Source organism: Bufo bufo, chromosome 4, assembly GCF_905171765.1.
Source record: "Bufo bufo chromosome 4, aBufBuf1.1, whole genome shotgun sequence".
Lineage (NCBI taxonomy): Eukaryota > Metazoa > Chordata > Amphibia > Anura > Bufonidae > Bufo > Bufo bufo.
This window is the reverse complement of record NC_053392.1, coordinates 483,588,756-483,604,288: the sequence shown is the minus strand read 5'-3', so window position 1 is coordinate 483,604,288 and position 15,533 is coordinate 483,588,756. Positions and strand designations below refer to the sequence as shown.

At 41.2% G+C, this 15,533-nt stretch overlaps 1 protein-coding gene across 1 annotated transcript in view; it reads left to right on the top strand.

Moving 5' to 3' along the window:
- The window catches only part of CRIM1 (cysteine rich transmembrane BMP regulator 1), a 772,316-nt gene that overhangs the window by 591,266 nt on the left and 165,517 nt on the right, over positions 1-15,533 (top strand). The gene's annotated exons all lie outside the window — the stretch shown is intronic.

The window sequence follows — 15,533 nt, the reverse complement described above, 5'->3', positions numbered from 1 at the left end:
TTCGCTCATCTCTACTGAGAAGCAAATTGTAAGAAAACAAAATTACCTGGAAGTGTATGTCCCGACTTGTCTTCTTGTAAGATGACGTCTATGTTAGGTTCATGCATGACAGAGAAATGCAGTGTTGGACTAGAGCTCATCAGTAAATTTCATCCTGGAGGCCCACTGTACGGTACATATAAATATTGCCTGGCCCGAATCTCAAATCACTAAAACTGCACCAAAGCACATTTATTTTCAGTAGTAGCCTGCGCCTCACACTATAGTGTCCTTGCCCTACTGCAGAGTGTGCCTAATTCATGGCGACTGCAGGCCTCATCATTTATTAGGTGCATCCTCCGGTAGCCCATGCACCAGATTAAAATCTACGGCAGCTCTAATTTTTGTCTTTAATTACGTCGGAAAACTGGCGTAAATGAAGATAAATGTCCTTCAACAGGCTCCCTTTTTGGAAAGTGATGAGGGCCACGTACAAACTCCACTTGCAAAAAATTTTGTAAAATAATCTACCCAGTTTTTTTTAGATGAACACATAGGTAAGTTGTGATTCTGTACACTGAATATCTGTGTGCATGGGTGGGCTCTAGGGGCCCACCCTGGCTCAGGGGCCCACCTAACGATTCCCTTGCTTCAGAGCGTGATTCCCACAATGGACTTGCTTGTGTGAAACAGCCCTTAGGTTTTCTTCAAACACATTTGGTTTTCTTTCACATTTTCACTGAAAGAGATCCCACTAATCACATCACTAATAATTTAAAAATGTGTCAAACATTGAAACTTTATTTAGACAACAGGTAATTTTCTGGTGACACATTCCCTTTAAGGAGTCAAAATCTTTGGTTGTCTTGTCAATGCAAGCAGCAAGTACTAGGGATTTTCTTATTTACCATTTAACACACCATTTCTCTAACACATTAAGACATCACAGTGTCTGGAGTGATTACGTCAATGTCAGGTTAGATTTGTTTGTTCAGTGTCACATGCTGTTCATAAAAAGAAGCAATATATGCATGGTTAACCCTGGTGAAAGAGAACCTGTCATGTAGACAAATCTTTAAACTGGTGCATTTATCAAATGCCTTGTAAAAACAAATAACTGCCCAATTGGAGTCGCTAGTCACATTCCTGTATTCAGATCAGTACTGCATATGAGCAGGTGAATAGGGAACGCCCCCTAGTTTTGGCTGAAGGCCACCAAAATGTTATCAATTATGTGGCTATTTCAAGGTGGCATCAGAGGTCAGCAGAAAGAGAGCAAAGCCTCTAAAACTGTTCTACCTGCTTTATGCATTTGCTATATTTAGGCTCTTTTTATTGTGTTCCTTGTGAACAGAGCCTTAACCTTTAGGATACCGGAGGTTTTTTTTTTTTTTTCATTTTTGTGTTTTTATTTTTGCCCTTCATTCTCTGGGTCAGTGCGATTACAACATACGTATAGGTTTCTTTATGTCTAAATACAGTAAAAATAACTAAAAACGTTGAAAACATTTTTTACATCACCATATTCTGACCTCAATAACTTTTTTTTTTATAGTTGTCTACTGAGCTCACTTTTTGTGGGGCAATCTGGAGTTTTTTTTATTCTAAGGAAAAGCGGGTGATTTAAATTTCAAGATTTTTATATTTTATTTTTTTACTTTTTTTTAAATGTTTTTATAGCCCATGTAGGAAACTATCACTTTCACTCATTTTTATATTTTTTTATCAATATTACCACACTCCATACAGGAGTATATTAATAAAGTGAATTGCTGATTTTTAATGATGGCCTGCCTCTGTATAATAAAGTGAATTGCCAGCATCCCCACTGGTGCGCTTCTGGGTTTTTCACTGTTTAGATGCCGTGATCACACATCTAAAATCTGCATTATTACTATTTATTTAAGGCCTCTTGCACACGAACATTTGCGGGTCCGCAATACACGGGCACCGTTTCGTGTGAATTCACCATCACGGATGCGGATCGATTCACTTCAATGGGTCCACGAAAAATCCGGAACGGAACACTACGGAAGCACTACGGAGTGCTTTCTGGGGTACCGTTCCGTGCCTCTGTACCGCAAAAAGATAGAAATTGCTCTATCTTTTTGCGGAAAGGACGGATCGTGGACCCATTCAAGTGAATGGGTCTGCGATCCCCATGCGGCTGCCCCATGGATGGTGCCCCGTGCATTGCGGACCGCAATTTGCGGTCCACAGCACGGGCTTCACACGGTTGTGTGAACAAGCCCTAAAATGGTCTATTTATTTTAGTAGCTGATTTGAAAAACACTTGAGAAGTGACGTGTTAGTTCTTGGAAGCAGATTTGATTGAGGATTTCATAGAAGTTAATGGGGAAGCAGAGGAACCTCAACCAAATACTCTTGGAAAAACTCATCTAAAACCTCCACCAAATTAGAAATCTGCCACCAACAATGACCTGTTTTCAGCTACTGATTTTTCTGCTGCTGATTTTGCACTGTGAACTTAGCCTAAGAGGTAAATTTCGGGAAGTTGCTAGTGATTTGTGTAGTTTTATCTAGGGATAGTTATTGCTGGATTTTTTCATATCTGAAGAACTCATCCTCTTACTAGGTGAATATTTATTGTGCTTTGCCCTTATTCAGCTTTTGACATAAAACCTATAAAGTTCAGCACAACAAATGCTCAGAGCCCCACTCTCTCTGCGTAGCTTTATTCTTTGCTTGTTGCAGAGCAGATTGATTTGCCATAGCTTTGTTTGGTGCACTGAACAGGTTAATCTTGGAGACTTCTAGAATTATTACAGGATTGGCATGTTCTGACCCCTTTGGTAATCACAATTTTCACCTGAGATTGGCCATTCATTGAAGTCGGGCAGCATGCGCTGTGAAATTAGGGCAATGCTCTCAACAATACTGGAATTGCCTCTGCAGAAAAAGGGAGAAGGATTACGATCTATAATTGGAAGTGAAGAATTAAATCCAATTTCATTATTGAAGCCGGTCTGATTTAAAGTGGGTGGCTTTTCTTTTGGCTCAGAAAGAAATCCTTTGCTTCTGGTAAATGAGTGCACTGCCGCAACTGACATGACATAATTGAACTAGACCGGTATATTCACTCCATCACTGCATGCTGTGTAGGCTTTGTTTAGTGTTCAACCTCTCCTGTTCCTTGCCAATAAAAACTGTGTCTGCTCCCCGGGAAGAGTGACTTCCAATATCTGTCTTTTTCTAAGGCCTCTTTCACACGAGTGTGACGGATTAGGTCCGGATGCGTTCACGGTGCGTTCAGTGAAACTCGCACCATTTTGCAAGCAAGTTCAGTCAGTTTTGTCTGCGAATGCGTTCAGTTGTTTTAATGCATTTTTCACGCACGTAATAAAAAAGTTTTTTGGTTTGCAAACAACGTCTCTTAGCAACCATCAGTGAAAAACGCATCATACCCGCACTTGGTTGCGGATGCAATGCGTTTTTCACGCAGCCCAATTCACTTCTATGCATGAAAAACGCAGAATATAGAACATGCTGCAATTTTCACGCAACGCAGAAGTGATGCGTGAAAAACAACGCTCATGTACACAGACCCATTGAAATGAATGGGTCAGTATTCAGTGCGGGTGCTGTGTGTTTTTCATTGAAGCCCCATTTACTTCTAGGGGGCCAGGGCTGCGTGAAAAAATGCAGAATATGCATTTTTCATACTACGCAGAACTGATGTGTGAAAAAAACCGCTCATGTACACAGACCCATTGAAATGAATGGGTCAGGATTCAGTGCGGGTGCAATGCGTTCGCGTGTGAAAGGGGCCTAATAGTTTCTCGCAACACTGTGCAGCATCACTATTAAAGCTGTACACAAATCACTTGTTTCTTTTTATCTCCTAAGATGTACCTTTTTATACTACAGTGGCATTTGGGCTCCTATACGATGGCACACATGCAGAATGTAGCTGAGCTCACTACAACTAGGTCTTGCCTGCAGAGTTCACACGCCAAACAGTGCTTCTTGACCAGTTGTCTTTGGGGAATCTAAATATTTAAGGGTACGGCCATACATAGAGAATCTGGTTGGAAACCATCACACAAAGCAACTCAAAATCATTTTTTTTTTTTGCGGTGGCATCACTGCTGGTATCACAGTGGGATTACCTCTATGGATTAAACCAACAGCAACAATTGACATGGTCCCGACTGAAAACCCGCCACTCAGGTCAGATTTCCTCCGCGGTGAGTGGATGAGATTTTGAAAATCTCATCTACATTTCTTCTACTGTACATTCTGTAGATTTGCTACATACAATTTGACGGAGGATCAAGTGTCGTAACATGCTGTTTTTTTTGCAGTGTAAGGTCTCGTGCACAGGGGCGTAGCCATTTTTGGGGTCCACAAATTGTGGATCCGCAAAACACGGATACCGGCTGTGTGCATTCCCCATTTTGTGGAATGGAAAAGCCGCGGAACAGACATGTTAAAGGGTTCCGCATCTGACCCTCAAAAATGCGGATTGGATGCGGACCAAACATCCGTTTGTGTGCATGATCCCTAAGGTGCAGCAGCTTTTAATGCAGTATTTTTTTAAGCCAAAGGCAGTAGTGGATCCAGAGGAAAGGAGTTTAAGGATGCCTTAGCATCACACAGCAGATTTTGTTGCCGAAAGGTCTGCAACTGAAAACGATTTCCATCCATTTGAATGAGACTTGTCGAAATCCAGGTGCGTGCCGCCAAAACTAGCCCATCATCTGAATGGAACTGATTCTTCAGTCTGCAGTAAAATCTGCCTTGTATGAAGGCACACTAACTCGTTCCCATTCCTTTAGAATTTACTTCTGTTTTTGGCTCAAAAGGAAACTGCCACCAAAACTGTAATTCCTCCCTAAACGATTCCACAAGGTCCGTATATGGTCAGTATTTCGCATCAGTATTTACAAGCCAAAACTAGGAGTGGAACCTACAGACAGGTTAACTTTTACATCTCTTCTACTTAATTCCTGTCTTGGCTAAACACGCATACAATACTGATATCTGCCTAACAGAGAATATAGAAAATACATTGTATAATTATATTCTCTTCAATTTTTTAATTGCAACACTGAGAAGGAGAAATCATGGAGTTATGAATATCACAGGATTGATAGACATGTTAATGATATGCAAATGATAAAAGCGGAAACAAATTATTCAAAGCATCTCAATATATTCAGTATTCAGTATGAGCGCCACGTGCAGAAATGCACGCACCTACATGCCCTGGCATGCTATCAATAAGGTTACTAATGGTTGTTTGAGGAGTGTTCTGCCACGCTAAATCATCAAGATTCGCTGCTGGCAGCACCCTTTTTCAATTGACAACAAATGACGTCCCAGATGTGCTTGATGAGAAACAAGTGTGGCGACACTGCAGGTCATGGTAGCACATTTAGGCCATGCAGGCTGCTCACAGTAACAAGAGTACCATGCGGCCTGCCACTGTGCTGTGGGACACTTTAGAGAAATGCCTAAACCACTGGTTCCACGACTAAATTAGTGTAACACCAAGCTGCGTGTACCCGAAATGAAGACTAGACGGGTACAGCTAGCGTGCATTATGCCACCCCACACAATAATCCTGTGAATAGAACCAGCATGACATTCCCTTGTGGCATTGCCCACATGGTCTCCAGACCATCTTTGGCTATCATTGCATCCATGAAAATAGCAGTACTCACCACTGAAGAGGATGGACCTCCATTAACATTTTGCTGTGCACCATGAAAGCCTTTGAGAGCAGTGGTGTGAGGTCAATTGAACATATGTAGCTGGAAATCTGGCTTGTAGCCTGCTGTTGTGCGAACACCTTCTGATGGTTTGTGTAGACACTGTTTGCGGTACAGATTGGATTACTACATGCCATTCCTCTAATCAGATGATCTGTTTGTGTAGAGGTTTGGGTCTGTGCGCCTATTGCTGTTGTTCCAGTTCATCATTGGTCTCCCAACCAGTGGGTTAGGCAACATTGAACAGTTCTGACATCTTGGCCTACACATGTAGCTGTATCTGTTGGAGTGATAAACCAAGGTCTCTCAGTTCAAGGATTCTGTCTCTCTTGATTTCTCACAATAAGTGGCAGGTTTACGAACAGGAGGCATCGCACAATCGTCCCGCGCGACTTGATCTGATTTTTGGGGTTTTCAAATGTGATCATCTGCCCTTCTTAGCGACACCTGCTACCTCTTAAATTTGCATAACCTTATGACTTGTCCTTCTAGGTGTTGCAGTTTCAATGTTGAAGAGTGTAGTTACAATATTGAATGGACAGGGTGTTAGCAGATCTTTAATAGTTGATCCAGAGAGTTTTGTAGATTGTGTCAGTCTAACAAGAAGCCCATAAGCCAATGCACGGGTCATTCACAGATTTGACATAATTAAAAACTAAGATGTCTTTATAAGTAAGTCCCATATTCATTAAAAACTTTCAGTTACATCAGGAATGATGGTCATACAGTATGACTCCATGTTGCAGTTTTACTAGACCGGTAGGAAAATTTAAATGACCGAGATTTCCTACATATCATTGCTTCCAATCCCCATTCCCTGTTTACTGGAATATAGAAAACCAGTATGTTTCATGTTAGAAGTTTGGGGCCCCTAGGTAGCTTTATTCCTGGCTGAATATATTGCACTTAACATCTGTACTATAGAGCAGCACAGGATGGACAGCAGTACATCAGCTTCAGGCGGGCAATCTTCAAAAATGATAAAAGAGCACACAGTGTCGGACACCTCTATAAAACACTGAAAACATAGAAGATACATGAAAGGCAGGAGAAGCTGTCAGCTTGCAGAGAGAACACCAGTTAGCTGAGATGTGAATATGAAAAGTTGGTTGCTGTAACCTCTCATCCGTCGTTAAGGGTGTCCGATGAAATCAGCCCTTGTATCGGCCAGAATTGCTAACAATTAGATATCAATCTTCATTTCCAGTAAATGCATGGACGCGTCTCTGCTCCACAGTTGTTTGTACCCCTTTCTTTATACTGTTAGACCTGCACACATGGTATTTTCTGCTCTATTCTTCTGGTTTATTCTACTCCCATAAATAGAGTGAGGCTATTGAGGGAATCATTGAGTGGTAAAAGCTATACCCTGGCATTTCTGTTGTTTTCTATGGGTTTTCTTTACTGTTGTATGAGGCATCTCCAAGCGTGAAAAGAACACAGGATCAAGTAGCGCTCAGTTCTAGATTTCAACTTATTGTACCTTGAAACATCTTCTGTCACCAAAGACGGATTCTTCATGCACACTTTGCTGCAAACCTGTACTTTTAGACACAGTGAGCTTTAGAATATCAGAATAATATCATGAATGTAATGGGGCACTAGGCTTAGAAATTGTGTTTGGTTGGTTGACCATGTCTCAAATAAACTTGTAAACGCGTAACTTGACTGTATTTTTGTTGCAATAGCCTTTGTAAATCTTGGCTGTAGTATATCCATTATGGTATCATATAACGTTCTTGACACTAGGTTGTATCCCAAGCTATTTGGTGGCTCTTCCTACTCTCACTCTATAGATTGATAAGAAATCAACAATATTTAGAAATATATTAAGCAAAAAAAGAAAATTAAGAATCCAAGTACTCATATAGAACATTTCCTAGAACAGTTTCTTGAAAGTATCCCTGTACTTTGAAAAAAATTGATATTTCATAGCAACATATCAAAGGTTGTGGTGGCTTTCTGAGTGCTGGGACCCCCCAATAATTTCTACAACGAGGAGAGAGAAGTGCTCACATGGAGCTCTCTCCCTCCTTGCTGCAAGAGATGGAATCGAGATGAAGTCATAGACTTGCTATTGTGCCCGTCTCCTGTCTTCCTCTTACTAATCCTTAGCAAAACAGCCAGGCTAATCTATTTGTCTAACCACCCCACAGATTCCTGTACCCTGTGTAAGTCATTCCAATGGTATGGGATTACATTTTAATTTCTCACTATCACCTACAAACTCCCCACTGCTGTACTGCTTACATCTCCTCCTTCATCTTTGTCTACCACTGTTCCTGCAATCAATTTTTTTGCTGATTTTTGACTAGCATTCTCCATAATCCATACCTTTCACTCCAGTCTCCAAGATCTCACTTGATAGCCACTAGTTCTCTAGATTCTGCTATAATTAGGTTAAGTCCTAACAACCACAAGGCACACTCTAAAAACACCTCTTTAGGGTAGCCTATCACATTCTCCATTTATCCAAGTCTTCTCCATTTATCCCCCTTCAACATTACTTCTCAGAAGCCCATCCCTTTATCCAGCAATGTTCTCTACACCCCATGCTCTTAAAAGCGCTACATATACTGTTTGGTGACTGACACATTAAACTTTATAGATACTCCCCTTTTTAATTCAAGATGGCTGGACCATTGTACAAAACAAGCACTGTTACCTCTTATGTCACCCCTGTGTCAAATTGTAAGCTCTTTGCCCTCACACATATAGTATGAATTGTTGATTAGTTTGTCACTCTGTAATGCTTGGTTTGGTTTTTAGATATGCTCTCTGATTGTAAAGTGCTGCAGAATATGTTGGCAGTAGGTAACTAAAGATTATTATGAACTAAAGATTAAGCCATGTGTATGTATCTTACAGGGGTTTTCCAGGATTGGGTCTTTTTTTTTTAATAACCCTCAGTAGTGTGCCTGCCCTAAGTAAATCATACCCACCTGTTCCCCACCACTCCAATGCTGTGCCCTGGGCGGTTCATCCTTTTTCCAATCCTCAGCTTGTTTACTTCTGTACGGAGTAGAGACAGGGTCACCTGCACCACTGCAGCCAATCAATGGCCTCAGCAGTGACATTTCCCCAAGTGGTATGTCATTGCCGGGTCACATGCCACCACTGAGATCATTCATTGGCTGCAGTGGCATACGTGAGCCAGTCAGAACCTGAGCTGGAAGTAAACAAGCTCGGGACTGGAATGTCACCGAAAGGAGCCAGGGGAGTATGATTCTTCCCTTATGTCAAAAAAGCTATAGAGGCTTATTACAAAATGACCCAATACTGGAATACCTCTTTAAATAAGTGTTGTCCGAGTTATGTTAAAAAATAAATAAAGCATTGTAAATCTGATGGTCAGCAATATATACATAAGCTAAGAAAGTTTTACGCAAAAAAAAGTATATTTACTGATATTTGCGGACACACACAGGATCTTCCCCCTACCTCTTCTTGTGCAATGCTCTGTAGACCCTTCTTCACAGCCAGCAGAAGAGTACAGAGGAGAGAACTCCTCTTTTCTTTGTCAGCTCTGTATTTCCAGGGGTGAGGAGGGAGGGAAAATCCTGTGCACAGCATTTGTCTTTTCACCGCCTTGAGAAGAGGAAACCCTGCTGTTGCTCAGTACCTGAGGCAGAGCCTCAAAACCTGAGTCTGTGCTGCTGATGGTAGAAGGGGTTAAACTTTGCTGAAGAATCCAGTGGAAGGGGAGACACAGGGCAGACAGCTCAGCCAGCAGATCGGGCATTGCAGGGTGTGTGGCTTGTCACTCCAACCAGCATAGCCTTCACAGGGAGGTTCCGTGCACAGAGGTAGACCTGCTCCTCCTGCTCCCTCAGGCTTGTGCACGAAACGTCATCATAGCAGGGAAAGAAGCTGACATCACAGGTCATAACTAGGAGAACAGGTCCATTGTAGATGAAGTAAGTGAATTGAAAATCCCTTACATTTGCTTAGTTAGAAACATACAAAGAACAATAAAATAACTTGGACAACCCCTTTAATATCAAGAGTTAATCTGGCTTTAAAATCAATCACTATATAGGACCATGCTGTATCCGTAGAATAACACCAAGTATATAAATAAATCTGCCCAGCATCAGAGTTTGCCATTTATTATACATTGCAAATGATGTGTGGTGTGTTCTGTGCAAAACTTCCTCAAATTCTGCTCAGTAATGTCTGCGATATGATCCATAAAGGACACAAAGTCAAGGAGGTAAGTGGTTGTGTTAAATTAAATATTGATTGTATTACTCTACTTCAATGCCTTTAAAATGGCATTTTGGAGCTTTTTTTTTTTTTTTATGCTTTATGCTTTTCATAAAACCAACTTTTAAAATCTTGCATTTAAGACATTCATAACCATAAGCTAATTTCAGTCCCCTTTTTTCTCAGTTGGTAATTTAACAGAAGCTTTATAACAATCATTACTGTGCAGGATTTTCAGATTATAATGTATCTAAAAAAAAAGATTGTAAGAATGTTTTTTCGTCTAGCACCTTAAACATCTATTTTCCCCTGTTCTGTTTTTTAAGCCTTACAGAGAGCCCTGTGGGGGAAAAAAATGCCAGAAAAAAAAAAATACCATGCCTAGATCATTCTGCATTGCCATCACTCAAAAATGCTTTTATGCAGTTAAAAATGCCAAAAGCTTTAGCACAAAGAGCAACAAGAAAAAAAAACAAATGTGAAACTATCCTGAAAGTTTCCTTCACACGCAGTTTTTGGGGGCTTTTTATGTGTTTTTACTATTTTAGGAAATTTTTTTCAACTCAACGCTTAAGGGGAAATACTTAAGGGAAAAACAGCTGAAAAAACACCATGTGCAAAGCATTCTGTATTGTGTTAAAACTCCGAAAACTCCAAATGTAACTCAAAAAACAAATGGAAAAATATAATTTGTCTGTAGGGAACACAAAAACCCAAAGAAACTCTTTGAAAAAATTACTAAAATGACAGAAAAAGGAAAAAAAATCTATGAGTGAAACCAGTCTAAAGGTGTCCACATTATTAGCTGTAGAATTTTCCACGACTGAAAATCGGTTTCATCCACCTAAATGGGGCTTGCAGAAATCCATGTTCTTCCCGCCCCATTCCAGTGAATAGAACGGTTTTTTAAGTCGCTGAAAATTCTTCAAAGAAATCTGCAGCGTGAAGGCACCTTTAGGCTGAGTTCACACGGGCGTTGCGGGAAAATGTGCGGGTGCGTTGCGGGAACACGCGCGATTTTTCCGCGCGAGTGCAAAACATTGTAATGCGTTTTGCACTCGCGTGAGAAAAATCGCGCATGTTTGGTACCCGAACTTCTTCACAGAAATTCGGGCTTGGGATCGGTGTTCTGTAGATTGTATTATTTTCCCTAGTAACATGGTTATAAGGGAAAATAATAGCATTCTGAATACAGAATGCATAGTAAAATAGCGCTGGAAGGGTTAAAAAAATAAATAAATAATTTAACTCACCTTTAAGTCCACTTGATCGCTCTGCCCGGCTTCTCGTCTGTCTCCTTTGTTGAACAGGACCTGTGGTGAGCATTCATTACAGGAACAGGACCTGTGGTGACGTCACTCCGGTGATCACATGATCCATCACCATGGTAAAAGATCATGTGATGACCGGAGTGACGTCACCACAGGTCCTGTTCCTGTAATGAATGCTCACCACAAGTCCTGTTCAACAAAGGAGACAGACGAGAAGCCGGGCAGCACGATCAAGTGGACTAAGGTGAGTTAAATTATTTTATTTATTTTTTTAACCCCTCCAGCGCTATTTTACTATGCATTCTGTATTCAGAATGCTATTATTTTCCCTTATAACCATGTTATAAGGGAAAATAATAATGATCGGGTCTCCATCTAGATCGTCTCCTAGCAACCGTGCGTTAAAATCGCACCGCATCCGCACTTGCTTGCGGATGCTTGCGATTTTCACACAACCCCATTCACTTCTATGGGGCCTGCGTTGCGTGAAAAACGCAGAATATAGAGCATGCTGCGATTTTCACGCAACGCACAACTGATGCGTGAAAATCACCGCTCATGTGAACAGCCCCATAGAAATGAATGGGTCCAGATTCAGTGCGGGTGCAATGCGTTCACCTAACGCATTGCACCCGCGCGGAAATCACGCCCGTGTGAACTCAGCCTTACAGAGTGTTTGAAAATTAGATTTATAAGCCAGATAACCTTGTGTACACCATTTTGATATTACCTTAAAGGGGTTGTGTAAGCATACTCTCCCATCTGACTTGACATTGAGCATGGAGAGACACAACTGCATTCTGGGCAGTCAAGTTGTCAAGACAGCCACCCGGCACCCATCAGAGTAAAATTCATGGGTCTTATCTTGATTAATACGGCCGAAGCACAATACTCTCTGGGGCAGTAGCCTCAGTGGCTGTCCTTTCCTGCGTGTAGCTGTGTCTGTCCAATCCTGATATCTAGAGATGAGCAAAGTTTTAAAAAATTAGATTCAGTAATTTAGCCGAAGTTAATTCCCGCGCGGCACCTTTAAATAGGGGCTGTTGCTGGTATGGGGTTTGGCTGGTTAGACTTGGGGACAATATGCATGTTATTGCTTTTCTGGCCTGCAATCTCCTGCAGGATATTTGACAGTAAACACAGAATATTAATCAGCTCCGGCATACTCACTTCTCCAACTCCAGCGCTCTCCTGCCCTACAGGTGGGAGCCCTTCTGCTTTTTCTCCTTTTCCACATTATCTAATATCGATGAGAATATGTCATCAAGAACATCCAGCTCCTCCTCTCTCTGCATCTTGCTGACTTTTCTAGGACATGGAGACTTTAAAGAATGATTTGGAAGAAGTAAAGCCAACAAAAGATGAGGATGGTCATCATTAACACCTGCACCCCCCTAAGGGGTGCAAACTGGAAGGTTTTGTTTGGCACACCGGAAGTGCAATAATAAAGGCGTCCATCTTATAGGTATTGCATTACATATCTTAGTGTATGGCTGATGTAGGAATAAGTCCATTTAGGAAGCAATAAATAAAACTGATGTAGCATAAGTCTCCCAGCGCACTCCCTGCAGATTGGCTGGCTGCACGGCATTATGGGCGATCTTGCGTTCCTGGGCTTGTCTCCTCTACACTTAGTTTCGCCTTGTAACAAGTGCATCCGACATTTTAGGAAAACCTGATTCGTTACCATGAAGAGTGAAATAATTTGGTTTTTATTTAAAATGTAAGGGGGTCATTTACAAACAGATATATGCCACTTTTTGACGTATATTTGTTGAGGATTGCAACCCAAAGGCTATTTGCTCCGCAATCCACGACTTTTCTCTGCTCACTGTAGGTCGGCAGGCCTGTCTCATTTATCATTTTCTATGCCTGTTTTAGGAATAGGAAATGGTCTAAATCTACGCCAGCTCCATTTAGACAGGCGATAGATATGCCTCTACATAAATTCGGCGCATCCACTGCCAGCTAAAAGGGGTATTAAGACCGGTGTGTAAAACGCTGGTCTTAATAAATGACCCCCTAAGTTTTCCCAAACTTCGTACCGAATTCTTCTTTGAATGTTTCGCTTTGCTCAACACTACTGATATAATTTCGATTATACGTGCGCATCTTTTTAATGTAACTAGGGCTTGTGACATTATGAAACTAAGGGAGGGTTCAGGTCACGTTTTATGCCTTCGTTTGACATATACATTACAAAAAAAGGATACAAAAATGCAGCACACCACGTTCTTGTATCCTGCACAGTCCGGTAGAAAAAACAAATATGTTTTTTTTTTACAATGGAACTCTATGGTTAACAAATGCCACTGTATGGCATCAGTCTGATGCATCTGTTTAAGGCCTCTTTCACACTACAGTATGTCCATTTCAGTGTTTTGCGTTCCGTTTTTCACGGATCCGTTTTTCCGTTTTTTTGTTTCCGTTTAGGTTCCGTTTTTCCGTTCCGTTTTTCCGTATGGCATATACAGTATACAGTAATTACATAGAGAAAATTGGGCTGGGCATAACATTTTCAATAGATGGTTCAGAAAAAAATGGAACGGAAACGGAAGACATACGGATGCATTTCCGTATGTGTTCCGTTTTTTTTTGCGGACCCATTGACTTTAATGGAGCCACGGAACGTGATTTGCGGCCAAATATAGGACATGTTCTATCTTTCAACGGAACGGAAAAACGGAAATACAGAAACGGAATGCATACGGAACACATTCCGTTTTTTTTGCGGAACCATTGAAATGAATGGTTCCGTATACGGACCGCAAAACGGAAAACAAAACGGTAGTGTGAAAGAGGCCTAACATATATGTTTTGGATACGTTAAAAGGATGGGAAAAACGTGAACCCAGCCTAACCCAAACTTGTCCAGCGCATTCCCAAATGCTGTAAATGAGAGTTCCCCTGTGACCTAGTGAAATCCCGCCAAGAGCACAGCGCTTCCCCCTTAAACTTTTCACTTGCTGTTTACAGCTTCAGATTCTTGTTAGAAAAATATTTTAGTCACACTTTTAGTGTAAAACCAATAAGCCATTTCACTGCCTTGTCTGCTTTATTTTATCTCTTGAAAACTGAGAGCGATTGTAATGACAGCATGGACAGTATATCAGCGGCTGGGACAACAAACAAAAGTAAGGCAAAACGTAATAAAGGTCATTAAATTATTGGTGCCAGGAGTGCAGCTAAGTGGCTAAAATGTGTCTTTCAAAGCTTCTGCGCGGTCCCCACAAATTTAGGCCTTGAATTATTTAGATTGCTTGCTCAGTACAGGGGATAGGTCTTCAAGGCTTACAACTGTTACCCTATGAAAATTCACCTCTTGCTGTGATGCTATATCTAGTAGTTTACTGCATTTCCTGATAGTTTTTCACAAGGTTTCTATATATTTGAAGTGATTAATCCTTAGCTAACTGAAGCCCTATCAATAACTAACATTGGTCCTGTAGTCTAATTTACAATCTTTCATATTTGTAATATATTGTTTGCCATTTTGTTAATTGTTCCTGTTTTCTGTACAGTCCCCTTTACACAATCCTACTGACCAGTCAATCATCAGGAGTAAATTGTTCATTCCTGATAATTGCCTGATTGTAACAGAGGTTACCTTTATGTGCAGCAATCATCTCGTCTGTATGGACATCAGAGATCGTTATTGCGGTCGCTCGTCTCAATACAGATAAAAAAAATTCTGTGCAGCAGATCGCTGTTTACTCAGAAACAAACGATTTTGATGCTTTATATGGGCCAATTATCGAGAGCGAGCAGTTGTTTTTCCGATAATCGGCCTATATATAAGGGTCTTAAGTTAGTACAGGAAAACTTTGCCAGAAACTGTCTACAAGGAGATTAGTTACTCTTGACCATATGACTATTTTTATTATAGTTTTCGTACTGGGGTGTTTCGCTCTGGTAGATGGGGTAAGCGGATGCAGTACAGAGGCAAAATACAAGTTCTTAACTCAAACTTACAGTGTTTATTCACACTTGCGGCAGTTGCATCAAACAACACGTCACTTTGCAGTCTTTGGTGTTAATTCACACACAAATGGAAAGTTCAATTTGCACAGAACAACATGTCAATTTGCAGTCTTTGGTGTTAATTCACACACAATGGAAAGTTCATATTGCACAAGTCACCTTGTTGGCTGTTCTGCCTCCAGTAGTCCATAGCAGGCCCTCCAGTCCGGCACAAAACATCAGATCCCAACACAGAGACTCAGCTGCTGAGCCCAGCTGCCTATTTAAGGACAGCCAGGTGCTGCCAAAACCCGGACCTGCACTTAAACTCTGGTCCTGTATTTGACCTCACCTGGCTGGAAACCAGCCCAGCCGCACATGT